The following is a 26,762-nucleotide window of genomic DNA, read 5'->3' on the forward strand; positions in this document are numbered from 1 at the left end:
TATTTGAGCAGGTGAGCTTAAAATTCTTTTGCAACAAACATAAGCTTGATAATTGAGATAAGGGGCACAAGTGCAGTGAACACAAAGTTGTTTTAAAATGTGAACAAATATTCAGGAAGGGTTGAAGCATTTTTTTCAATTCTAAGAGTTAGAATTTAGGACTACGGTAACAAATTCTCAGTAAAATGAAATTGCATCATGAGAGGCAGACATGACATTTGAGTAAATATAGATAAAATATTAGTTTTACAAAACCAGGAGTGCTCACCCCTTAGCCTTTGGGTCAGATCCTAGGGCTGTGCAAAGCTTCAGTTGCTGATTCAATTCAGCAGAGATTTGGCCCCATTCAGCAGCCAGTTCTCCAAAACCAAATCAAATCAGGAGGTCCTTTAATCTCTCGGAATTGAATTGGAACCCTCTGGATCGACTTGGAAAGATTCGCTGATTCAGACATAGACACAGCTTTAAATGTTTTTTCTACATACCTGAAGGTACCAGGCGGCTAGTGAATACTGAGATGCTGGGGCGGATGGAGCATCTCATGGGAGCGTGGTGGGGGGTCCCCAGAGTGCTCGGCAGCGGACCCAGAACCAGACCAGAAGCACTTCTAGTCCACTTCATGGTCTGCCGGGGATCGTGCAGGGGACCCCCTGGCTTGGCGACTGGTGCTTCCTGGGTTGGGGGGGCACCTGGGCTCCCCCTGCAGCCAATCGTAAAGCCAGGGAGTGTAGTGGGGGGGTGCCCTGCAGTCCTGTGGGATGCTTCATCCACCCCAGCATTGCAGCATTCAGAAGCTATGCCTGGTACCTCAAGGTATGTAGAAAAAACACTTAAAACAGTGTCTATGACTGAATCAATGATTCTCTGAATCAACATCAAATCTTCAGGTTTGGATTCGCCCATATCGAATTGGCACAGTGATCTGGATCAATGAATCAAATTACTGTCCCTGATTCAGGCCAAATCCGAATCCGAATCAAATACGGACTGTTTCACACACCCCTATTGATCCAGCCTGCACGGCCATGTCATTTACATCATAGAGCTTCCCATCAATCTGAAAATTTGGTAGTGGAGGAGTGGTGGCACCATTAATAGCTGTCTCCCTGCTGCCAAATTTCTGGACCCATAGGGTGCCTGTACACGAGCAGGGAGGCTGCTCTGATGTGCTGAAATTAGAGTGCATTGGAACAGACTCAATTAGTTGAATCTGCTGGAGCATGCTAATTAGTGCACTCCAGTCAGCCACTACGTCATGTGTATCAGCATCCCGGCACTTCTGGGCAAAAATGGAAGGAAATATCTCAACTTTCATAAAAGCTATGCCTTTCTTTGTCAAAAATTCATTTTGAGATCTATTCTGAGCATGTTACACCTGTGATATAGATGTATGTATAGATTTCCAGGTGTGAACATATGTATACGGCAATACAGACTTATTGTACACAGCTGTATACATATTAATATTTAGGTGAAAATACCTTAAAAAGCCATCACTTGCTCCATTGTATCTTAATACACACACAGTTTTTGGATCAATGCCAATTTTTGTGCCACCATTTTCATGAGCCAATTCAGTATTTTGAAAACAAAAGTAAACATATAATAGTATTTAAATATTAAGCTCCAGGCAAATCAGCTAGCTGGCCAAGGATAAGATAAATTGGTGAGTCCAGCATAAAGACTTTCATTTTCAATGTTAAAAGTAAATTAAGGAAGAACAAGTGATCTTAGGGCCCTGTTGCATGTTACACTTTGAGCTACTCAAATGTTGATCATAGATTCATTGATGTAGGGTTGGAAGGGATCTAAGTAGATCATCAAGTCCAACCCCCTGCCCTGGGAAGGAGAGCTCATATGACCCCACTACTGGGCTCATATGACCTCAGCGAGGTAATTGTCAAGCCTCCTCCACCTTGGGAAGAAAAACCTGCAGCATCCTTATAGGCTCGGAAGAGCTAAACTGGCTAGCACTACGGAAGAAAGAGACTTGGGAGTCATCATTGACCACAAGGTGAACGTGAGCCTGCAGTGCGATGCTGCGGCTAGTAAAGAGACCAAAATGCTGGCTTGCATCCATAGATGCTTCTCAAGCAAATCCCAGGACATCATTCTCCCCTTGTACTTGGCCTTGGTGAGGCTGCAGCTGGAGTACTGCATCCAGTTTTGGGCTCCACAATTCAAAAAGGATGTGGAGAAGCTTGAGAGAGTCCAGAGAAGAGCCACAGTCATGATTAGAGGTCAGGAAAACAGACCTTACGCCGACAGGCTGAGCGCCATGGGGCTCTTTAGCCTGGAAAAGCGTAGGCTCAGGGGTGATCTGATGGTCACCTATAAGTTTATCAGGGGTGACCACCAGTATCTGGGGGAACGTTTGTTCACCAAAGCACCCTAAGGAATGACGAGGTCGAACGGTTATAAACTACTAAAAGACTGTTTCAGGCTGGACATAAGGAAGAATTTCATTACTGTCCGAGCCCCCAAGGTCTGGAACAGCCTGCCATCGGTGCCTACATTGAACACCTTCAAGAGCAAATTGGATGCTTATCTTGCTGGGATCCTATGACCCCAGCTGACTTCCTGCCCTTTGGGCGGGGGGCTGGACTCGATGATTTTCTGAGGTCCCTTCCAGCCCTAATGTCTATGAAATCTATGAAATCCCCTTAAAGACCCCCAAGGTAGTAGCCAGCAGCACTTCCCTTGGAAGTTGGTTCCAGATCCTAGTAGCCCTGACTGTGAAATAGTGTCTTCTAATGTCAAGCCTGAACCTACTCTCAAACAACTTATGGCTGTTATTCCTTGGTACTCCGGGAGGTCCTCGGGTGAACAGGGTCTCTCCCATTCCCCGCTGGTCCCCCCTGGTAAGTTTGTAGATGGCCACCAGGTCCCCGCTAGCCTTCTCTTGTGAAGGCTGAACAGATTCCGGTCTCGTAGCCTCTCGTAGGGTCTGCCCTGCTGCCCCCTGATCATGCGAGTGGCCCTCCTCTGGACCCTCTTGATGCTGGCCACATCTCTCCTAATGTGCGGCACCCAGAACTGGATGCAGTACTCCAGCTGTGGCCTGACCAGTGTTGCATAGAGGGGGGAGGATCACCTCCTTGGCCCTGCTTGTGGTGCATCTGTGGATGCAGGACAAGGTGCAGTTGGCATTACTGACCATATCCTCACATTGGCGACCCATGTTCATCTTGAAATCAATAATGACTCCAAGATCTCTTTCTGCCACTGTGCTTTCGAGAAGGGAGTTTCCCAGCCTATAGGCATGCTGCTGGTTCTTACTGCCCAAGTGCAGTACCCTGCACTTGTCAGTATTGAATCCCATCCTATTCTTATTCACCCACCCCTGTAACCTGTCCAGGTCCAGCTGTATCCTGTCCCTCTCTTGTAGCATACCCACCTGACCCCAGATCTTAGTGTTGTCAGCTAATTTGAACAGGGTGCTTTTCACCCCCTCATCCAAGTCGCTCATAAAGAGATTAAACAGTGCAGGGCCAAGGACCGAGCCCTGGGGGACCTCACTGCTCACATCCCTTCAGGTCAAATATGACCCATCCAGCACCACTCTCTGGGTGCGGCCCCCTCAGCCAATTTGCGACCCATCTGTGTAGGCATCAATGCCACAATCACCTAGCTTTTTAATGAGAATGGTGTGGGAGACCGCATCAATGGCCTTCCCAAAGTCCAGAAAGACTACGTCCACCGCGACACCTACGTCCAGTGATTTTGTGACCTGATTGTAGAAGGCAATCAGGTTGGTCTGACAACACCTTCCCCTAATGAACCCATTCTGGTTGCCCCTGAGCATCGTCCCCCCTGCTGGTCCTTCCCAGGTGTGCTCTTGGATAATTTTCTCAAAGAGCTTTCCCAGGATCGAAGCAAGACTAACAGGCCTATAGTTGCGTGGGTCTTCCGTCCTCCCTGTTTTGAAAATGGGGACCACGTTGGCCTTATTCTGGTCATCTGGCACCACACCAGAGCACCATGAGTGCTCTTAAAGCCAGGCCAGGGGCCCCTCGATAACCCCTGCCAATTCCCTCAGCACCCTGGAGTGGAAAGCATCTGGACCCACTGATTTGAACATGTCCAGCCCCTCCAGAAGTTCTCTAACTCAGTCTTTCCTGACCCTAGGCCAGTCAGAGTCTCTCCTGAGTCCATCCTGAATCTCAGTATGGGAGTCTTGGTCCCTGCACAAAAAAATGGAGGCAAAGAAATTGTTAAAAAGGTCTGTCTTTTCCTCTGGTGCAACCACCAGATTGCCAAGCATATCAGTGTTAGTACTAGTTTGAGTTTGAAGCAGTTTCACTTTAAGGTTAAAAACCTTCTCTGACTGGTTTCTATCCCTGCTCTAGGTGGGAGGTGTGTGTGTGACGGGTTGGGGGGCAGGGGCAGGAACATGAAGATGGGAAGAAGAGAGTTAATGGTTGTGGTGGGTAATGAAACAGGAGGAAATGAGGGTGGGGGAAGGCTGGTGAAATGAAGGAAGTCAGCCACTGATAGATAAAATAAAAAAGTTAAAAAAATTAGAAAGAAATCAAGAGGAAGTAAGTTAAAGAAGGTCTCATGTTTTAATAAATTGGGATTTGGGAGTGGGGGAAGGGTGTTCATACTTCCTGGGGTGGTGAGGGAAGGTGCTTTTGGGGGAGCTACTGCCCCTGTCCCAGGAAAGAAGCGCCTACTCATGGGAACCTGTTCTGGCTCCCTATCTTATCCCCCCACAAATCCCACCTAGATCCCACTTCTGGACCCATTAGGGCCTTTTAATCTGGCTAGCTGGTATATGCTTAGAAGGCTGTTTGCACAGGGTTGCACCCATGGTGGTGGCAAGGGGAGTTGGCTTAGTGCCAGAACAGCCTCTTGGGCACTAGAGTTCAGGGGGTAGAATGTTTGTTCACGCAGAACAGGAAGGTTGGGGAGGGAACACTGCATCCTGGGATAATGAAGGACTGTAACTTGGATGGTTCCTATGGGGAATGGCTACACATTAATGGAACATGAACTTGGTAACACGGATCAGAGATAAACCTGCCTCGGAGTAGCATAACTTTAAGCTTTCTAAAGTGTGCCAAAAGCAAGTTTCAGGTGTTAATGTGTGGACAGTTCAGGGGTTAAGAGGTATAGCAGCCACCTAAAGTTAATGTATGACAAGGCCCTTATTAATAAGATTTTTGTATTTTTTAACCTGAGTTCTTTTTTTTTTCCTTAGAAATTCACATCTTATGTATTTTGAAAGAATCTATACTGACAAAATTCAATCTCACTAGAAACTAAAAGCTGAATGATTAAAAAAGGAAGTCAAAAACAACTGTAAGGGGTGGCAAAACATTGGCATAGGCTACTAGGGAAGGCTGTGGAACTGCCTACTCAAAAGTTTTTAAGAACAAATTAAATGAGCATTTGTTGGGTATTATGGGGTACTTGGTCCTGTCTTAGTGGAAGGTGGACTAAGTGATTTCTGGAGGTTCCTTCCATCCCTACATTCTACATGTCTATTGTTTTTTAATGGACTATTCAAAAGTGTTGGTTGTATCCTTTTTTGTTTTGTTTTCCCTTTCCCCCCGTAAAACTGCATGCTGAAGGAAATGTTGAAATATTCAACACCACAAAGGCACTTTTGAAAGTAAGAGGTTGATCTTCAAAAAGTACACACAAAAAACTCCAAAAACTTTACTTACATGAGCAGTATAATTGAGTACTGCAGCCACATTTAGCCTGGAAAAGATATTTTTGTGCCTAAAAATATTTTATCACTCTTTATTAAACAAACACTACTACACAGGGGGCAATTAATGCAGCTTGAATAAATTCTGGTGCAATTTGCACTAGAGTAAACCAATCGGATGCTACTGTCTACACATGTATTTAATTGCACTAACTTATTCTCCCATTGGATAGTACTTGTGTCTGGCAGCACCATCCTATGGTAGAGTAAATAAGTCTACTCTGGCCTAATAGTAGCATACGTGTAGACGATGATGCTTTACTGCAGAACAAATTAGTCTGCTATACAGTAAAGTGCATGTGTAGGTGTGCTCAGAGTTTAACTAGATTCTGTTTAGGATGTGCTAGGCAGGACTGGTTAACTTATATGCTGCTAAGTTCTGCCTATACTGGTTTTAGTTGAAATGCTAGCTGGCATATTTTATGCATTAAACATTTTCCTGGTTTAATCACAACCTGGTTGCAGGATTAAGTCCTTCATCATTTACCTGAATCTCATTAGGCCCAGGGTGAGTCAGTGTTCCCTCTTCTGCCATAAATACAATCTACAGTTATTCTTATTACCTATAGTTTGGTAACAAGTAAAGAACTGGACATGTGGTTATGATTTATTTATTAAAGCGGAAGTTTGATTGCAGCCAAAGTAAATGTTTGAACAGGGCTGTGATTTACTTTTCTTAACATTCATATCTGTAGCCAAAGGGAAAAAAAGTCCGACCAGGAGTGATACATGTCAGCTGAATAGTGGGGGAAAAGAGCAACATAAATTTCTTCTATGCTTTGTGTAATACAGGAATCACACTAGCCCATTGCTCATAGCAGTGGGATGGCTGCCAAATTCAGCTATGACTGGCAGCATAAATTAGCTCAACAGTGCTTAAAATTCCTATCTTTGCTCTTTTGTGTGCACCAATATTCAGCAAACTCTACTTTATTTTGGGCCTAAAGATGCACTACACTCTGGTGCAGAGGTTTAGAGATCATTACTTACACAAAAGTAAAGGTCAGTATTTACAGAATACCAGATAACTGGAGAATGTCAATTATCTTTACTGGCTGGTTGCATTTATGTCCTTGGGGATGAGTGGATAGATAAGGTTTACCTCAAGGTAAGGTTGACATCATGGTGTAAGTACAATACACTTTTCCCTTACCTGGTACACTAGGCCCTGATCATGATTTAATCAGCCTTCAGGGAAAGCTTGAAAACCTGACAAGAGCATAACCAGTGCATGGATACCTACCTGAGAGAACCTACTGGAATGCATGGTCCTGGTTACTACTCTCAGAAGTTTCAGGTTATTTCAAAGATGCATAACTCTTAGGGCCCCAGACAAAACTAGGACTTTATGTATGCAACAGAGTGCAGCAGACACCATGCTCACCACCAACAGTAACACAATCTGAACTGTATAGATGAGTTTCTTTTGTGGGGCTTCCCCTGCTAGTTCACTCTCGAAGGTGAATCCCTGGCATTGCCCGAGGGAAAGAGGCTCTCCGTGTCCCCTGTGGCGGGCCAGTAGGGGGTGCTCCTGCATTGAGCCACCCACCTCACTGCGCCTGACCACCTTCCAGGCTCTGAGCACCTCCCTGGCGGTGCCTCATGTCTGACCAACCCCTTTCCTGGAGTGCACCCACCAGCCCGGGGGTAGAAATGCCACCACCCAGGGACGGGCTTGATTCTGACTCTGTGCCCCCTGGGAAACATAGGCCTAGTAGCCCTCGAGGGTACTTGACTCACCTCAAGAACTTGGGATGCTTCCCTCAGTCAGAAGCACAAGTAGTGGTCACCCTTAGCCAAACCAAGGGGACTCCAAGGCATAATCTAGACTTACTTCCAATAAGTCTCCCACGCTAGGTACAAAGGAGAACTTTACTGGTTACAAGGGGTAGGGTTGGACTAGGGTACAGAGTTGAGTAGTATCAGAGAAATCCCATAAAGCAAACAGGGTGGCTGGAGTAGCCTTTGGTCATGCATCTGAGTTACTGCAAGCTATATATCTAGTTAGATCTCAGGTAGCTTACTCACAAGTATCATCCATGGGCAGGTGGAGATTCCCTCTGGAGGCAGGCAGTTCATTGATCATGAGTTTTGGGAGAGAGAGCAAGTTTCAGATTGTCTCTCTCGCTGAGTTTTCCTCATGGCTGCTGCACCCTCCTTCTGGGCAGTCCTTAACTTATATAGTCCTTATGGCCTCATTTTCCTGGAGGCCAGCACCTGCTGGCTGTCGACCAACCAAGTTGAAATGCATCACTGGTTGCTGGGCAGACTGGCAGTCTCTGGCCGACCTGAGTGCCCAAGCCCCTCACCCAGGTATGTGATGCCAGTCACGTAGGCAGAGGGAGCAGTTTTCCTCCCTCCCTCAGGAATGTATGCAGCTTCGGTTACCTAAAGAGATAGGGTAAGGTGTGTACCCTCTGCTGGGCCCATCCTAACCAAATTGTCACAGAGCAGAGTTGTTGGGGAGAAACAGAGGTGGCCTTCTACCACATCCTTTCTTGGAGAAGTAGAGCTTTCTGGGAAGGAAAGGAGGTCTCCTAATAGTCAGTCAAATGGCTTTTGGGGACAGTGTGCATTAAGGATCATGGGTCAAAACTATGGAGGACATTTGTACTTATGTTTGCCTAGGGTTCTTGGGTTGTCTTATTTCATCTCATTGGTGATAGTACGATTATTATATCTGGCTTTTCAAGCTGCTGCAAATAATTTATTTCAATTGCAGTTTCAAGGCCAGGTAAACTATACTGGTGCAGTCAGTTGACATGGAAATTTGCAGAAATCCCTAATGGATCTGACAATTTAGGGAGCCTGATGACCAATTTTCCCAACCCAGATAGCCAGTTTCTTCAAAACCCTACCCTTCTGTGCTACATTTTGTTCCTCAGCAGAAACTCCAGATTTAGCATATAAAACACGTAATTTCACTTGAGGCAGAAGATTCAATAGAGGGTAGAGGCAGGCATGAACAACTTTTTGCACAGGAAAAAAATAAATGGAACAGGAAATAAATGTGTGAAATACAACCTTACCCCTCTGTCCCACTTCAAACCAGAAATTTAAGACTATATCACCCAGACTGGGAAAATTGCTTGGCCAGAGCCTAATTTTATCCAATATACTTCACTTGAGATTTCCTGGACCTTCTGCTCTGGCTGGAGTTTGACGTGAGAATTTCTGGGCTCTATCAGCTCTAAATTCTACTTTAAATATTAGTATGAGACAGCCCATGGAGATGAAAGATCTCATTATTTTTCCCTAGGATTTCACATTTGGCAGCAGCTGTAGCAAATCAATTGTAAAGGCCCAGCACAAGTACACATCATCACTCTGACATCCTGTTCACATATTTCACATATTAAAATGCACTTAAAACCACCATTACTTCTCAAAGAGCTTTTACGAGGTAGACAGCTTTGGAAGACTTCCTACGTAGATGACATACAGCCTGAGTGATATATGAAACTCTCTGCTCCCACAGGGCTTGGAGGAACATCACCCTGTACTTCCCAGTGTGTGTAATTCAGTGCCTGTCCTTGAAAAAGAAAAGACCTGCTCCTTGCAAATCCAAGAATGGGGAAGGAAAGAAGGTTAGGAAAAGGACAAGGAAGTTGCAGGACAGGACACACTGTTGAAGTGAGTGAACTCAGAATGGGGAAAAAATAAAGAGGCTGAGTAGGGATCAATATTTAGGGGATCTAATCTTTTAGTCAATTTATGGTCTGTTTTTTTTCCCTACCTGCCCTTGTTTTTTCAGGTGTAAATCATTCAAGAATGCCACAACACTGTCTCACGGCACCATGGCCTGGAGGGTTGTTAGACTAATCTCCTCTGAAGTCAGACTGACATGGGAACAGTTAATTATGATTTATGAACTGCAAAAGTGTCAGCCTTTATTCTTACTTTAGACCTCAACTACCTGAAGGGGAAGGAAGGGACTCATTTATTTTTCCCCAATGTAAAAATAACGCTTATCAAAACCCTTCCTCTTATGATTGTCACTGAGAGGCTATCTTAGAAGTATTTCCCTCATTATGACACACTGGACATCTGCTTAACTGTGTGACTACAGGCAGAAAGCATTGTTTTCTTCTTGTTTGGATGCTTGCCTATGTTCCTGTGTGTCATTGTAATCACTGGTACTTACTACAATTTCCCAATAATTTTTCCAAACAGCTTTTTCATTTTTTTAGACTTGTAAACAAAAGTGGACAAATTCAAAACTTTGTGATTTGCCTAGGCACCGAATTCCCAAAGCTATACAGATAAAATAACCGGAAGGTCACAGAGGTGAAGAGTTTTACAGGAACAAATGGCAGTTAGGTGCCTAAATTGTCTTCCACTGTGAAGACAACAGGAACTAAGGGCATCCCACTGCAATGTGTGCCTTTGAAAATCTACCTGGAAATACTTAAGTGCTAAACACATGTGCATATACACTCAGTTTATGTGCATAATTGTCAAAGATGACCACAATACAGGCATCTGATGTTCTTCTCACTAGGCAAGTCCATTGATTTGAATATTATCCTAATACAAATCAGAACAATATTAAGATGATGTCAATGGAGCTATCCTGGAATAAATGGCTGCCTATTACAGGTGGTCAGAAGTGGAGGCATTTTAATTAGAGCTATTCCCAGACAGTCACCGTAATTAAAATGCTTCCCCATAATGTGTATTAAGTCCTCCATGTTTCAGAATGGCCACGGGGTGCTTTAACTAAAACTAATTTGATGAGGTTTAGTTAAGGTGGTCCCATAGCTATTTTGAAATGTGGGGACGGGGGTGGGGTCCTTAATACACATGATGGCGAGGCAATGCTGGAGCCTTCTAACTAGAACATGGAGCCAACTCAATTAATTGAGTCTGCTTCAATGAATTCTAATTAGAACATGAATGAGCATGTCTATAGGCAGCCAATGAGAGAGGAATCAGGCCCCAGAAATACTGGACTCTCAGACCCTTTTTTTTAATTGCTGATTTCAATTCTGCCTCTCCTAGGAGAGGAGAATAGCATTAGGTCCTTTCAACACCTTTCATTTTTCCACAGAAGTTAACAACTCCAAGGGAGAATGAAGCAAGGAAGGAAGCTAGGAAGGAAAAAACTCATGTATTTTTCCTGGGGTAAAAATTAATGCTCATCAGAAACCTTCCGCTATCCCCATGTGTAATGCACGGTTTATAAGACCTTGATTTCCAGGCCTTAATTCTTAATAGCATCTGTATTTTGTGGGTCCACCTGAACTAGGCTGCTCCAAAAGGACAAAAGACAGCTATAGCTAGGTGGACTATAAGGAAATCTAGTACACATCCCCCCACTATCCTCCTGCTCTGCCGCACTCTCACAAGTTGGCAGGGGCAAGGCAGCATGCCAGGCAGGCAGTGGTGCTTGCCTGCCCACCTGCAAGGTGCTCTGTGCAGCTCAGACTCCTGGCCAGGCTGAGCCCCAAGCCCCAGCATTTCTGGGATGCCCATTATAATTCTCAACAGCAGGCCAGGACCAGCATTTGAAATCCAGGACTGTCCCAGCTAAACCAGGACATATGGTCACCCTGACTACAGCTGTCCAAAGGTCCTGGAGAATGTTCATGGTTCAGAGAGCCCCTCAGAGGGCCTGCTCAGCACCACATCCACAGTAGTGAGTGTGTGGGACATTTCAGGGCAAGGCAGAGGTAGGGATTGTGGATCAGCATTGGGAAGAACTATAGCCATTACAAATCTTCATAGCTATTCTTCACCTTCCTATAACCTCTGAAAGAACATAACTAAGGACTGCTTTAGCCTCTATCAGGGGCCGAACTCTGCAGCCACTGAAGAACAGAAGTGTAAATGGTCCCGCTATACACTGGTGCCTACAGAGGACTGAATCTGGCTCTGTAGCTAGCAAATGAACTCTACTAAGGCTTAGGATTTTTCAAGGAGGACAACTGCTGTGCTTGTCAGCATTACACACCCAGAAACTTTAAAAATAACTAGATCCTCAGGAGCCTTAACAGCAATCCTTTCTCCTAAAGCATACACAGCAAGCACTACTGGTTGTGTGCACTCAAGAAGGTCATAGCTGCCCTCTACAACTTGCACACAATTTTTCAGGTGTTTTGCTTGTCAACCCATGAATTGAAACGTCAATAAAACCAACCCATAATAAGCTAGGTAGCTGGCTGTAGAGTTGCAGCATTTAAGGCTTTTTCACGTCTTCTTTCACCATGTCAGCAGTGAGCTAGATTCTTCCCAGACTTACAGGCACAGCTGAAAGAGAGTACCAGAGTAAGCAGCTGTGGCCCCATCCATGGCCCCCATAACAATGGGCAGGAGTTGCAGCTTTTGTATTCAAGGGGGCACCTGCACTGGTCCCTTTCTGCTCTCTTGGGGGAAGTGGAGAGGGCCACAGAGTACCTTCAGGGAGGGAAAGTGGGGTTGGAATCATGACCCAATCCAGTAACATCACAAGGGGTGGGAGACTGGGGCACCACTATCAGTCCAGCCCCTGTCACTGTCTTTGCTGTTGCTGATGCTCAGAGCACAGAATTCAGGAATTATGCTTCTGGCTTAGTCCCTCCTGTGTGGGTGTTGCCAGATGCATACTCTCCCTCCTCCCGGCATAACTCCACAATCTGCCTCTTTGGGTCTCCACTGTTCCTACCAGCTAGGATGGCTCTATATATCATTCCAAACCTAAAAAGCCCAATTTAACCGAATGTGATTGACCTGAGCACCTAATATGGAATATCTTTTGAGGAGAGATAGGAAGTGGCTGAGCAAATGCCAGTTTCTATGCTGAGCAGAAAGCTAGCATGTCTCTCTACATAATGGCTCTTAAACAAGCTTTGTGATTTTTGGATGTGCACAGCCCACAGCAACCACTATATGCATCATTAGATTTTGCAATAATTGGCTTGTATAGGTTTCGTTTCAAGAGGAAAAGTGATTTTCCTGATATCACATTTTATATAAGCGAGCTATTAGTCATACGCTGTTCCCAGTACATTTAACTTGTTTGTTGTCTAATGTTTCAGGTGAAGACTATTTAAGATTTATTTTGTAATTTTCAGCATGCCAATGTAAAACATATAGATTGGGCCTATCTCTTGCCATCAGGCTAGAATAAATTGCCTCTTGATGCAAATTGTTGTCAAGTATTGAAACTTTCCCATGATGGATGACAGAAGCACCACATATTCCTCATTCCTGTATATCACTTCTTTGACTACAATGTGCTTTTATAGAATATGGTGGGTTTCATTTTGTGTTTCTCTCCCAAATATCCTTGAAAATTAGAAGTTGTATCTTAACCATCTTATCATCCTGACATCAGGATTTTAATTGTTTAGACAGTTAGAAAAGACAGGAGTCTTTTAATTCAAAATACTAATAATTTGCAATGCAGGTTGTCCATACCAAGATCAGGGTAGGCATAGACGGGGGTCAGTAATTAATGCTGACTTTGAAAGTCAACAATCGATATATGGGACAAAAGCTAGACTGCACAAAACTTGACCCTTCTAGTACACAGAGAGTTCTTACAATTTTTGTTTTTAACTCCAGGGCTAGGGACAGACATTGAAAAAGCCTGAGCCTGAATTGATTCAGTCTTGTAGGTTAGTCTAACCTGCAAAATTTGAACCAATTTGGAGGTGGATAGACATTCCTTTTTCATGCTAGAAATGCAAGCACATGCCTGCAATGGCTCAGGTTAGAAGCTGGGGAGCACTAGAGCAGCCCTCCCTTCGTTTCACAGTGCTGAGCTGAGTGGGGCATGGCCAGGTCACTCTAATTATTACCCCCATTCCTTTGTGACGCTCCATTTGCCGTACCATCTCAGTGTTGATGAGCCACCTGGCACCTTGTGGTATGTAGAAAAAACATTTAAAACTGCATCCATGTTCAAATCATCAAATCTCTCCAGATCGATTCGGAGGGTTCCGATTCAATTTGGAGAGATTAAAGGGTTTCCTGATTTGATTCAGATTTGGAGATTTGGCTGCCAAATTGGACCGAATCTCCACCAAATTGAATCAGAGACTAAAGGTTTGCACAGCCCTAATGTTTAATTACTCCTAACTCAGTGTTTATCAACCCATTCAGAAAATAAAGCCTCTCTCCAAGCTCTTCTTTTACAGCACTTCCAAGGAAGGACATTAAGCTACCAGGTGATTGGCTCCAAAAAGCCTGTCTGTCTTTGTTGTCTCCCACAGCATGGACCACAGCCAGCATGTGGTCTGCTAGCTAATGCTGATGTGTCTGTGTAAGGCAGAGGGGTAGAGGAAATAAATCTTGCTTAGCAGGGAGAATCCAGGCAGACACTCTGTGCCTGCAAGTCTCTGCCAGACCTGCAGCCAGGCAGTATGGGGGGGGCGGGCAGTCCTGCTTTGGAGCAGAGAGCCCCTCCCAGCCCAGAGAGCATGCCAGGATACTAGGGAAGTCTGGTTTATCTTAAACTAGCAAGGGGTCTGGGACAGACATTGCATAAACCAGTTTGACCCAAATAAGTTAAGTCTGATATGACATTCTACCAAGTTTATCTCAAACCAGTTTCAGCCATTTCAAACTGGTTTATGTGCACTGATTTCTGTTACAGGTTTAAACCAACTTCTGTTAACTTAAACCAGTTTATGTGTAATGTCTGTCCCTAGCCCAGGGGGTTAACATCCAGTTATACTTAGGTTCCCGACATACATAACACTCAAAATGTGATCAACTGGTTAATCACAATTTAAGTAGCAATCTAGCCAAACTTTCATCCAATGAATTGTGTGATAAAACCAGGAATAAGTGACAAAGTTGTTTCACAAAATGTGTCTACTAATTTTGTCAATGTTTCCTATCATGCCTTTAAATGAATGTGTGACCAGTGCTCCTAGCCTCCAGAACACACTTGCATGTAGGAGAAGGCACCGGTCAGCTGATCAGGGCTTCCAGCTCAGGGAGCACATTGAGCTCCCCTGGCTGAGAGCCCCGATCAGTTGATGGAGCTCCTAAATCCAGGAGTGTATCTAGGAACTCTGATCACTCATGGGGCTCCCAGATATGGGAGTGAATGGTGCCAGTTTGGCTTTCATTATAAATTGTTCACACAGTTCTAATAGTGATTCTTCCTTTTTAGGCAGTGGGTGAGGTTCTTCTAACCCTCATAAGCCTAGTATGCATCAGATATTTCCTCTTAACAGTTCTGCAGTACTGTTCTCCTGCTGATACATTTTATAACACCTGGTTTGCTATTAAAACAGGTGCAAGGTCAGGAAGGTTGATGGGGTGAAAAAGAGAGTTGCATTATTTTTTTCCTTGCATGTTAAGCAGGAAAATGCATGTTCTAATTTTTTTTTGGGGGGGGGGACAGGGGGAAGGTGGAAATGACAGAACTAGGCAGGGTTTGAATTATACTTTGAGTCTTGGGGGGGGTCTACAAAAAACACCTGGGCTGCCTATCACGATACTCTAATAGAATCAGAGACCCCCCCAGGTTATGATTTTAAAATCTTACAGAAGGACTCTCATCTCTTATGGGGGGGGTCAGTCCCCCCACCCCTGAGCTTTCCTATAATTCAAACCCTGGAACTAGGTTTTATTATGGTTTACATTACTGATTATCTAAATTTGTATTCCTCTGCATTAGTAAAATTCTTCCTAACATTGCCTGTACCAAAGATAACAAGCCACTTTCAAAGACTTAAGACCCATGCATTTTTTCATTGGTGATCCAAAATATTTCTCAAGAATTTAATCTTACCTTATACTTTATCTTGAAAGATTACTGCTGAGAATTTCATGACTGTTCCTTACCACACGGTGTCACTGTTTTACCAATATATACTTTAAAAGGCCATACTACAGACACATTTGCAGCAATTTCTTTTCCTAGTATTTTAATGACTTCTTGAAAATACATGCACATAATTACCTAGCTGCTAGAGAATTGGAGAAGATGGCAACCTGTCAAAGACCACATCAAAAAAGATCTCTTTGACACTCTGTAATACACCAGAGAGACTTCCATGACTGCAGGCTGGCTGTTTTTTCCTCTGTGTGTAAATGCACCTAATTTAGTCACACGGTTTGTTGCTCTGGAATTTGGTCCTGTTTTATTCTTTTCTTTTGGGACTAACTGCAGCATTTTTAAGAATCCATATTTGATTCAGGCTTCTGCTCCCTTTCAATGAATGTCAGATTTCTAGGCAACATACTTGCCACCTTGCTGCTATGACAGATTGTAAGAGCTGTATAACTATTTGCTTAACATCAGGATGTCCAGTGTCATGTCAATGTCTGTGACAGTGTCACATGTGATGGCATGAATGTATTGTGTCAAACATCATAGGTTAACTCCATTAGAATCCTATTACTTCATTAGTTCAGCAGCATCTAATAGCTCATATGACCTGGAATACTAATGCAGAAAGTTTGTGCATGTGCAAGCAGCTTGACTGTGCAAGTGCAAAGAGCATATTTTACTATTTAAAAGATTTTCAGAACAGATGTTTGGTTATGGCCAAGTTCCCATGAGAACTCTGTGGCTTAGTACTCCTAGAGGGCTTTCTTGAGCTGCAGTTTAGGGGCTGGTTGTTCTGCCAGGATTTTCAAAATTACAAATTCCTTCACCCCTCTGCCATAACCCTGGAGCCAGCGAGTAAGTGATACAAGTGCTAGATATTTATTTACTGCTCTAGACATAGTTACAATACCATACTTCTAAGCAAAGCATGGAGTTGAGAATGGGAGAGAGAAAATGATTACCTGAAACAGACAGAGAAGGGAAGCATTTGTTGTAAGGTTTGGGAATGAGAACACAGCATGCAGTGTATAGCCCAGATGGAGCAGTTTGGTCTGGAGGTGGATGCTGCTTTGGATTTTTCATCCTGAGATTTTAGGTTTGAGAGTTTCTTGAATACATCAACCTAGCCACTGGAGAGGACATTTGATGTTTTCATATGTTCCTAAACAGGTCTATAGCATGCTACTAGCGCAAGAGGCGGCAATCTTTATAGGGTATGGGTTGGAGTCAACTAGCTGAAGTCAAAGGTAGGCAGGCACCAGAACTCAGCCACTGCTTTTCCCCATGGCACAAGGGAAAAGCAATTGCTGCAGAAATCCCCTGCCACAGAATGCCACCAAGCCCTGACATCTACAAGCCAAACCCAGCCCAGAGGCCACAAGCTGCAGATCCCTGTACTAGTGTATAGTGTATTAAAATATTGCTCTGGACTTTTGGCCATGGAAGGGCTACATCCCCTCTAACTGGACTCTTCTGGTCCCCACAAAATGCTTGCCTCCTCATTGTCTTTTTAGCCTCACAGGGGCTTAAAAGCTTGCAAGGTGCTTTAAGGTGCCTGCAATGCAGCCTCCAAGCTTCTCCTCAAAGCTGCTCCCCACCCTCTGGTCACTACTATCCTGATTACGGCAAAAAACTCAGCCCATCTGGGTACTCACAACCCAAAGAACAACCTGAGTTCAAATCATCCTCATTGGAGGTGAAGCCAGAACCCCAAAAAGGGTTTCTTCACCTTTGCCCACCAGGACTCTCCTTGCTGTGACTAGGCTCCACAGCAGCCAAACTCCTCATCCTTCCTCAGCTAGGGCTAAAGTGACCCTGCTGGTCAGACGGCAAGTGTCTTCTACCAGTAAGTCGTCCCCATTCTAGCCAGCCTGTCTTATCACTTGGTTGGAGCACAGGGATCTCTCATTAGTCCTTTCAATCCTGCTTGACTTCACTACACCTGCGGTAGGGCTATTAGTGATTGCCAATACCGTGTCTCCTTTCCCCCCATGGCTGCTTGCCTCCAGGAGATTTTCCCTAGTGGTATTCTTCTCTGTCTTCCCTACTTGATCTGAATTCTTACATCTCCAGGCCACAAAGACCCTTGCAGGTTTTGCTTGGTTTCCCCAGCCTCTTCCTAGTAACAGGGCATGGGTTCCCTGTTAGATGCCTTTCCTTCATTCACTTTTTTATTAAAAAGTCAGGAACCAAATAACTGAGCCCCCCCACATTCCCCAACACTCCTATTTCCTTTTTCACTTTTATTTCCACTCTAGTTACTTTACTTTTTTTTTTTGCCTTTGGCAAAAAGTGCAAAACAACCTGACCAATTTGCTATTACATGTTTCTCCTATAGATCTGAACTCTGTTGAGCAATCTTTTATGCCACTGACTTAGTTGAGGGTCGGAGTGCTAAGCGACTCACAAGATGTTGCTCCGTATACTAAATCTTATTACCTATGTGCTGCATAAAACTTTGCCTGTGTCCTCTTTTATCTTATAGTATCTATAACACCTAGCAGATTTAATTATCTGTAACCATTTCTAGCTCCTTTTATTTCTATTTTATTAGGTTTAAGCCAATACATTTACCCTGTTAAATATTTAATTGAAAATCAGTATTCATAAAACATTTCCTCTTGTAATAGTTAAATCTGTTACTGGCAGACAGAGCATGACTACTGATGCCACTGAGACTGGCAGGAATGTCAACTCTCTCTGAGCTGTGTAAAAGCTTCTACCAAGGCCATCATTGGTCTCCATTACCTTTGTTAATGATTCTTTTAAATGTAACTGTGTTAACAAATGCATTTTGATTCAGTTTATAAAACCACTGCCCTCCACTTGCAACATTTATTTAGTTTATGTTATGCTTCACACTAAGTTAAAAAGTATGGCAGAAACAAGAGGCATGTTTACAGGACTGGTCATGATCCCAACGAAGTCAAAGACAAAACTCTGATGGCTTCACTTAAACCATAATAATAATTTTATTCAATAAAGAAATTGTCATAAAAGTACTTAGGGTGTTGACCTGTCAAAAAAACCGATTTCTCAGAAGCAACCCGTTCCATTGTGCACCAGTTTACTGTTATCTGCTTAACCTAGGGAGGAGGCAACACTTCAGGTTTTCTACTTCCTGATGATTTTAGGGAGGAACCTTTGACTGACTCTGGAAGGTTTCTCTCGGCATGGTGCACTGATGGGGGAGCAGATGTGCCTGCTGCTCCCCCCACCGCTGCCCAGCGCTGCTCCCCCCACCTCACAAGCCAGCACAGGTTGCCACTGGGAGCTGGCTGCTGGGGTGGGGTGGAGCTGGGGAGAGGCCAGGGCTGGCTCAGATGCTGGGAAGCATGCTTGAGTACCCCACCTTGCTGGCATCAGTGCAGGCACCCTGTTTCCTCCACACACAGAAAGGGGAACGTCTGTTTTGTTCTCTCCCAGTGCTGTAGCGATGATGTTTGGCATTCGGGGCAAAGCCTGAAGCAGCAGCCTGCCCTCACCCTGCTGGGGGGTGCACATCCCCACTCATGCTTGCTAGAACTGCACGCAGAAGCAGGAGTCACCTTCCATCCTGTGCTGCTCCCCAGCTGGGCAGTGCCTGTTGGCACCCATTTGCTTTGGCACCTGGGGCAGTCTCCCCACTCGCAAGCCCCTTGCTTCGGCACTGTTCCCTCCTGACCAAACCTTAGAGGACTAAGGACTTAGAGGAAAGCACAAAACTTAAAGCATTTTAGCCTCAAGCTTTTTGAACCTCTACAGGATGGCAAAAAAGGTAGTGCCTACTAAAGAGCTGACCATACTGCCACTGGCATTAACAGCAGCAAATGTTAAGAAAAAGATCACTAGAGAAAATAATTACAGGAATAGGTGCACTATTGCTATATGAAATAGCCAACAACATGGATAAAGAAACTCAGGAAGGTTTGAAAGGGTTTCCTAGCTGAACAGTTGAGAAGTACAGGCAGACTTTCTATTCATTGTGGAATTTCTTAAATTTACACCTAGTCTCAACTCCACAAAGACCAAATTGACTAAAATGCCTGTGTGTGTACAATTTGTGGAAAGAAGGGAACCCACAAGATGAAGAAAAAAATTAGTTGACTGCTATTTCTATGTGGCAGGCCTCTTAACAAATATTTAAGGAAATTTTTTTCCCTTTCTCACTCCCTCTTTTTTTTATCATCATGCTATTCATAAGAAGAGAGATCTGCAAATGCACAAACAGTGCTCAGTTGTGTAAGTTTATGTCTATAGCAATTGATTATGGAATCAGGCAATGCCATAGTAACACAGTCTGTGCTTCTCTGTGCACATTACCTCCTGAACTCGAAGTAACGTGGCTGTATTAGTGCAATGCTATGTGTGCATCAGCAAGCTGCAATGCATTAAGGTAGCTGGAGGAGTGAGCATGTCAGGACTCAGTGAACTGTGACTAAGCAGCATGGACATATCCTAAACTCTCAGTAACATTTAGTGGGATATAGGCATCCAATTCAATTCCTATCTGTGGCTTTTAAAATCTCTCCTTAAGACACTTAAATTGATTCCTAAGGTGCGAACAAGCATTCATGGGGCCCATCTCAAGTTTAGGCAGCTTAGGTTAAGTCAGGGGGTAGGCAGGGAGTGGGGGAGGCTGGCAGATCTAGGGTGGCAGTTGACAGCACCAGGAGCTGCCTAGTTCGGGAGTGGGGAGAGGGATTGTCTGGTTGGTGTTGGGGGGTGAGGCATAAAAACAGCACAATTCTGGGGCTGTGGAGAGCGGTTGGCTTTCGCCAGCTCCAGGGCTGCACTGGGAACACACGCAAGCATTTGTTAGGTTGAGTTAATCCATTTTATGTCTAGTTAATCCATGCTGATCTAAAATTAGTTCTAATCTGTTGAGATTTAAATATAGATTGGGCACAACACTTTTTGGGTGACCTAAGCTCTGTGAAAACTTGCACACCTGGCCATTTAGATTGCCTGAAGCTTGGTTAAGGTGAGCTAAATGTAATGCTTATATATGCACCAAGTGTCCTTATTTCTAACATTTGCCTCATGTCATAATAACCTCCAAAATTAGCCCTGTTTTTAAAAAATCATAACCATAGGAAGAAATGCAGAAATCTAGAACTCTTGGTTCCAAAATGATACCTTTTATTAGGCTCATGCACCCTTCATCAGGCTCAAGGAAAGTTCAAGATGGTAAAAAGTCCCTATATGGAGGAAATAAACTTCATTTTTGCACAGATGAAGCAGAAACTGGAAAACTGTCCCTCTGTGTCCATAAGAGTCTTTTTATGAGCTTGCTCTTTGCTGTGTAGATCAAGCAGGATCCACTTGTGTAGATTAAGCGGGATCTACGTGAAAGAAGTAGTTTTCCAGCTTCTGCTTCCTCTATGCAAAAATAAAGTTTATTTCCTATGGGGACTTTTTACCATCTTGAACTTTCCCTGAGCCTGATGCCAGGTGCATGAGCCTGAAAGCTTGCAGAAATAGATTTTTTTTTTTGCAATTTCTCAGTTAATCTAATAAAAGGTATCATCTTGGAACCAAGAGTTCTAGATTTCTGCATTTATTTTTGTCTCAGACCAACACTGCTACATCTCTATAACCATAGGAACACATTTTTGCTACACAGAAGCTCAGAATTGTCTCAGTTTCCCACAGAAACTATCAAGAACCTTAGAGAAAAATGGGTCAATTGAAAACATTATAGAAAAATAGTAAGTACAAATGTCATAATCTTACTCTTATTCAGGTATTTTAAAGGTGACAAAACAGGTTATATTTTAATAACTGATTATTTGTACAGCTGTAATTGATATGGAATAAATCCTGTCACAGTAACACTTGATCATTTTTTGATGGAATAACACAATTAATGAATAAAAGATAATGTATGAAAAGCATTCTGGCACTGTATCTTTTAAACTCTGGATTCTCAAAATTAATTTAAATTGTCCTATTTATGGGTACTGCCATAAGGAGTAAAACTTGCCATGAGGCCTGTAAATACATTGAGAATAATGAACAGCAATATACTGATTTGGCAATGGTTTCCAGGTGATAATGAAGAATTCATTTTTGCGCCCAATCTTGTTTAACACATTAATTATTGTTTGAATAATGATTCATATGGGCATTGCAATTTCCACTGTGATTTGTTATTACTATTATTTATATTGCAGTAGCATCCACGTGCCTCACTTGGGTGAGGGTCTTTCTGGGCTAAGTGCCTTAGAAACACAGAGAACAAAAAGATACGGTATATTTTTGTTAAAGATATGAGCCCTATCCCCAGAAGAAAACAGTGAGATCCTGAAGTAAGGACAAACATGTTAATGGAAGGTGCTTACTTTGAGGAACTTTAAAATGAATTAAAGGCGATCTAAAGAGGTTAGGTACAGGGAGAGAAAAAAAGCAAGATAAACCTTAGAAAAATGTAGGATAATATATATATGGGGACAATAAGCCACGGATAGCAAATTAAGCGGAGAAAGATAAAGAAGTCTGGCTTGATTATCTTATTCTAGGTGGTGACTGATAACCTGCTGCATTGAGTGAAGAAAGTAAATGCTCCCTCTGATAAGCTGACATGCTGAAATTCAGAACAAGATGCTGTCTCATATAAAACAGCTCTCTGTTGACTCTCTCTTCAGTACAGCATATTGCACCAGTTTTCTACAACAGATGTATTTCCCAAGGGAGCAACATAGCCTGATGCCTTTGGTAGAGCTGCTAAATTCTGTTGCCTTTTACCTGAATCTGTACTCCCTTGACTAAACTGGCCAAACCCTTGTGAGAGGTGCGTTTGGGGCCAGAGAAGTGTGTAATAAAAAGTCTTGTTGTACTCTCAATCACATGCCTTATGAATCAAAACCACAGATGACCTCTTCCTCCTGCTGCTCTTTCAAAAACAGTTGCCAGAGAAAAATGACATGGACCCTGCCATTTGTTGGTTTTGCTTTATCTAAATTTTTCCTACCCGTGTCCTCCCCACCCCCATTCCTTTGCCCTTGGCTGGCAAACACTGATTACTGTAATTTCAAAAGAGTTCTTCTCTTTTTCCTACTGGTAAGACCTGGAAGAACTCAGATCACATTAGCAGACAGTCTTGACTGAACAGTTCCACCCTTTTAATGACACCAAGTAGCCTGTGTTATAAGGTGTCTTCCCACCTTTGGGCCTGATTCAATACCTACTGAAGTTAATGGAAACATTCTCACCGATTTCAATGGAATAGGTCCTTTATTTCTGGCTGCCCTCCATATAGACTCCTTTTACTTCTGATAACACTCATTAATATGCATTTATCTCAGGTCAATGTATAGTGGAATTAGAATACATATATCATTACAGTAAAAGAAAATAGGATTCTGATTTTCAAATGAATGTAAAAGAGATGAGGACCAGCATTATTGCTTAGTTTTAGATAAAGCAGAATAAAGTCTGACTCAGTGTACAACATGGATGTTTACATGATACCATTTACTTTATTACAGAGTAAATCACATTTTCGAGCTTGATTTACAGCTACACAAAAATAGCTGATGGTGTAAGCCATACTTCAGAAATGCAGAGACCTTGCTTTCTGGTCTCTTTCTCATTCATCACAGAAACAAAATCCCTTTTTCTTCCAAATTTCTTCCCCCAAAGCTTTCAAGAGATAACATGTTTTCCCCCTTCCTTTATTGTAATGTAAACTTGAACTCATCAAGTTCTGTTAAAAGAGCATAATTTTTTTCCTCCAGAATTTATCTGCTGTTTCTTCTTATCCTTTGGTTGATTGCAGTAATTTTTATACTATGCTGTCAGGAGTGTAATGTTAAGTGCTTCATTAATGATGATTTGTGCCACTGAAAAGTTTAAAATAGGCAGATCTTGGCAAGCAGCAGAACTTATTTATTTTCATTCTTTCTATTAAACTCTGCAAAGAACATTTTAGGAGCAGTTTTGCTTCTACTCAGAGATACTACAAGCAGTATTTCACATGCAACTGCCTTAGAGACAGCATTAATCAGCAGAACAATAATAATGGGAGCACATTTTGACAATAAATATTTGCATGGATTAGTAATAAAGAGGATACATTTTGCTGTGTGAAAAGGAGGAAACATGTAGAAATGCTGTTTTACATGTGAAACGATGATAATTTAAGGGCTTGCTGATAACAGAATTGAGGCAGTACTATAGGAACTTTAGGATACAGGCCCTACTGTCATAGGGCACTTGTCATAGCAGGAGATGAGAGATGGAAAGCAGCAGCAGCACAAAATGAGTGCTTTTGAATGCCTACAGGAACAGACTTGGGGTCTATAGGAAGCCCTGCTTCAAAGGAAGCACAAGAAGTATGGCTAAAATGATAGTTTACTTTGGGGTGGACAAGAAGGAACTAGGAAGAAGTATGTCGGGGGCTCTGAAATGTTTGTGGATCTGGATGCTGACTAACCCTTCTTCTATTTCTGGGCTTGCTGCTTCCCAGTGAGTTACTAACCTGGGAAGAGAGCCTGGGAATCCAAGTGATGAGTTAATCTTACAGTAAGGTGAAATAGTGAAAACCAAATTCAGCATCTGCAAACTCAGGCATTTTCTACATTGTAAAGACAGAATTGTTTCCAGTGTCTCAATAATTTCTGCTAAGAAAGGAATCCTTTTCAGAGAAAATAGGTGCATATTGAACATTATTCTTATTACAAAAACATAGAAAAGTCAGCACTTGCATCTCTGAGGTGGTTTAATTACAGTTTCTGCCAACTGCTATGAAATCATGAATTTTCATGCGTTAACATGGGGACAACAAAATGGTGGAGAATGTAAATAACACCCCAAATCTCACACAGCATTATTTAAATGCTGAGCATGGGAAATTTCCACATCTATTTTACTTGTGTCTCAGTGTATTCCCTAAGTAGAGTGATCCTGAGATATGTATATTTCTTTTGAGCTACACTGAGTGGATTATTTCTGAAGATTTGAGGCTCTAAACTTTGCCTGTGAAGCTCCAGGATGGCCTTTGGAAACAAAGAGTTTGAATAAATGGCCTTTTCTTACTCAGAAAAGAGGTTAATAGTACAGTGCCCCAGGAATCAGTATCAGGACTGGTATTAAACAGCTTTGCAGGGAAGGAAATTAAAGGCCAAACATTACATTAAAAACCATCCGAATTAAATGTACTAAAGAAATTCCATTCTTAATAAAGACTCCCACAGTACCATTATATTTTTATTTGCTTATGCATGCCTACAATACTGTATAATGTAATATATCACTGGGGAAATATTTATTTAACCAACATAAAGTAACTATATGGATGGATATAGTTGGTCCTAACATTTAGCCTCCGATATTAAGGGTATAATTTTGCCTTCACAATTAACCATACAACAGTGCTCATTCAGATGTCTAACCACCTGCGCATGAGTTCATAGTTAAATCATTCTTTGAAGAGCTGGAAGTAGAGAAAAACAGCAATGCAACACTCTGCTGTGCAGGTATGTGACACTAGCCCAGGTTTATTGTGCTCCTATTGATGTTAATCTTGAAACTGCTTTTGATTTGGGAATGGGGGGAGATGCTAAGGTATTAATGAGGGAGTGATTATTATAAGGATTCATCTAGTTTGGCAAGTACTACAAACCCAGAACAATCATTTAATTTACTCTTAAGGAGGAAGGGCAGACAAGGAGATGACCAATGGAAGAAACAGGACTCTGGAAACAGGTGTCTAGAGATGCCAAGGAGGAGAAAGAACACCCCAAAGAGAGAGAGCTAATAATGGGAGCTCTGGGAAGGGAATAAAAGCTGTGGTACCTCACAATTATGGGAACCTCTTTAGCAAACAATGTGAGAATTACTTCCCACTGATTGTACAGAATAAAACAACCTTGACATATCACTAGTCTGTGGGATGTTATTAAAGTCACCAAAAGAGAAAAATGCATTTATTCTAAGGACACATTAAACAAAGCAAAGACAAAACCAGATATACTTTAGGAGATTTGCAGAATTAAATCAAGTTAGCAGGAAGGCTGTGTTTAAGAGATCTCCACATCTAGCTTATTCCTGTCAAACCTAATTTATCTGAAGTATCAGTATTCTTGTGCTGAAATACATTGACTTCACATTCAAAGCACTTTGCTAACACTGGTGCAACTGTTATCCGGAAAAGTCCAAATCACTAAAAGCACCACAAATACCATACAGCTACCACTGCAAGACATACCAAACTGAACAGTTGGTTTAGAGAGAGTTACAAAAACCTGCAATAAATCTACCCACTGGCTATTTTATTTTTATTTTTTTTAATATTTGCTTCCTCCTCCTTTCCCCAGCCCCCAAAATACTAACTGCAAAGCCTCACTTCTGACATTGCTGGTACATAAAAAGAGAGTGCCTGTGGAAAAAGTTCCCGGATTAGAGCTCTCCCTGCGGAGCTCTCAGAAATCATTTTTGATAAAGTATGTCACTGAAGTTGATTTTCTTTTCTAAAGAATTTTATAGAAAATCATGCTTCAGTCTGGACACAATATACAGGAGGCTGCACTGTCAAACACATAATGTATTAATGGAAACTAAACCAGCACAGCACGCTGTTACAGGTATCATCATTCATGAAGCTATGCTACCATAGAGAGCTGTGTGAAATTTTTTCAAGCAAATAATTCATTCACCTAACACTATTTATTGGTTCATGATGAATTTAAATAAAATTTAGGTCCAAAGAAAGAAGAAAAATTCTATAGACTCAAAATAGTTCATTTAAACATTTTTAAAATGAATATATATTTTTTAATTTCTACCTAAATTCCATTTAAGAAAATAGAATTAAAATATTGGGAATAAAGCAAGAAGCTTAACTGAAAGTAGTATTTGTTAGGCTTTTATTTTGTCATGAAAACAAGAAAAATGTTTTTTTTTGGGTTGACCTAAAGTTGCTGGCTTCTTTTGAGGGATTGTTTTTAATGTTTCTAGTTGAGCCAGTGAAAAACCTGCATTATTCACACAGTTCCAATCACAAATTCTATGGGTCCAATTCTTACTCTTTGCCCCTGTACACAGCATAGGAGTGGAGGGACACGCTGGGGCAAAGCATCATAGGAAAGATGATCATGAGGTCATCCAGTCCAGTCCCCATCTTCAAGGATCACTCCTGCCTAAACCATCCAAGTCAAGTCAAGTGTCTGTCTAACCTTCGCCTGAAAGTTTTCAGGGATAGAGACTCCACAACTTCTCTAGGTAGCCTGACCACGCTCAGAGAGAGAAATCTCTTCTTAATCTCCAATCTAAATGTCCTCTGCTGCACTTTGA

The sequence above is a fragment of the Crocodylus siamensis genome, chromosome 1, assembly GCF_052110815.1.
Source record: "Crocodylus siamensis isolate JL-2025a chromosome 1, ASM5211081v1, whole genome shotgun sequence".
Taxonomy (NCBI): Eukaryota; Metazoa; Chordata; order Crocodylia; family Crocodylidae; genus Crocodylus; species Crocodylus siamensis.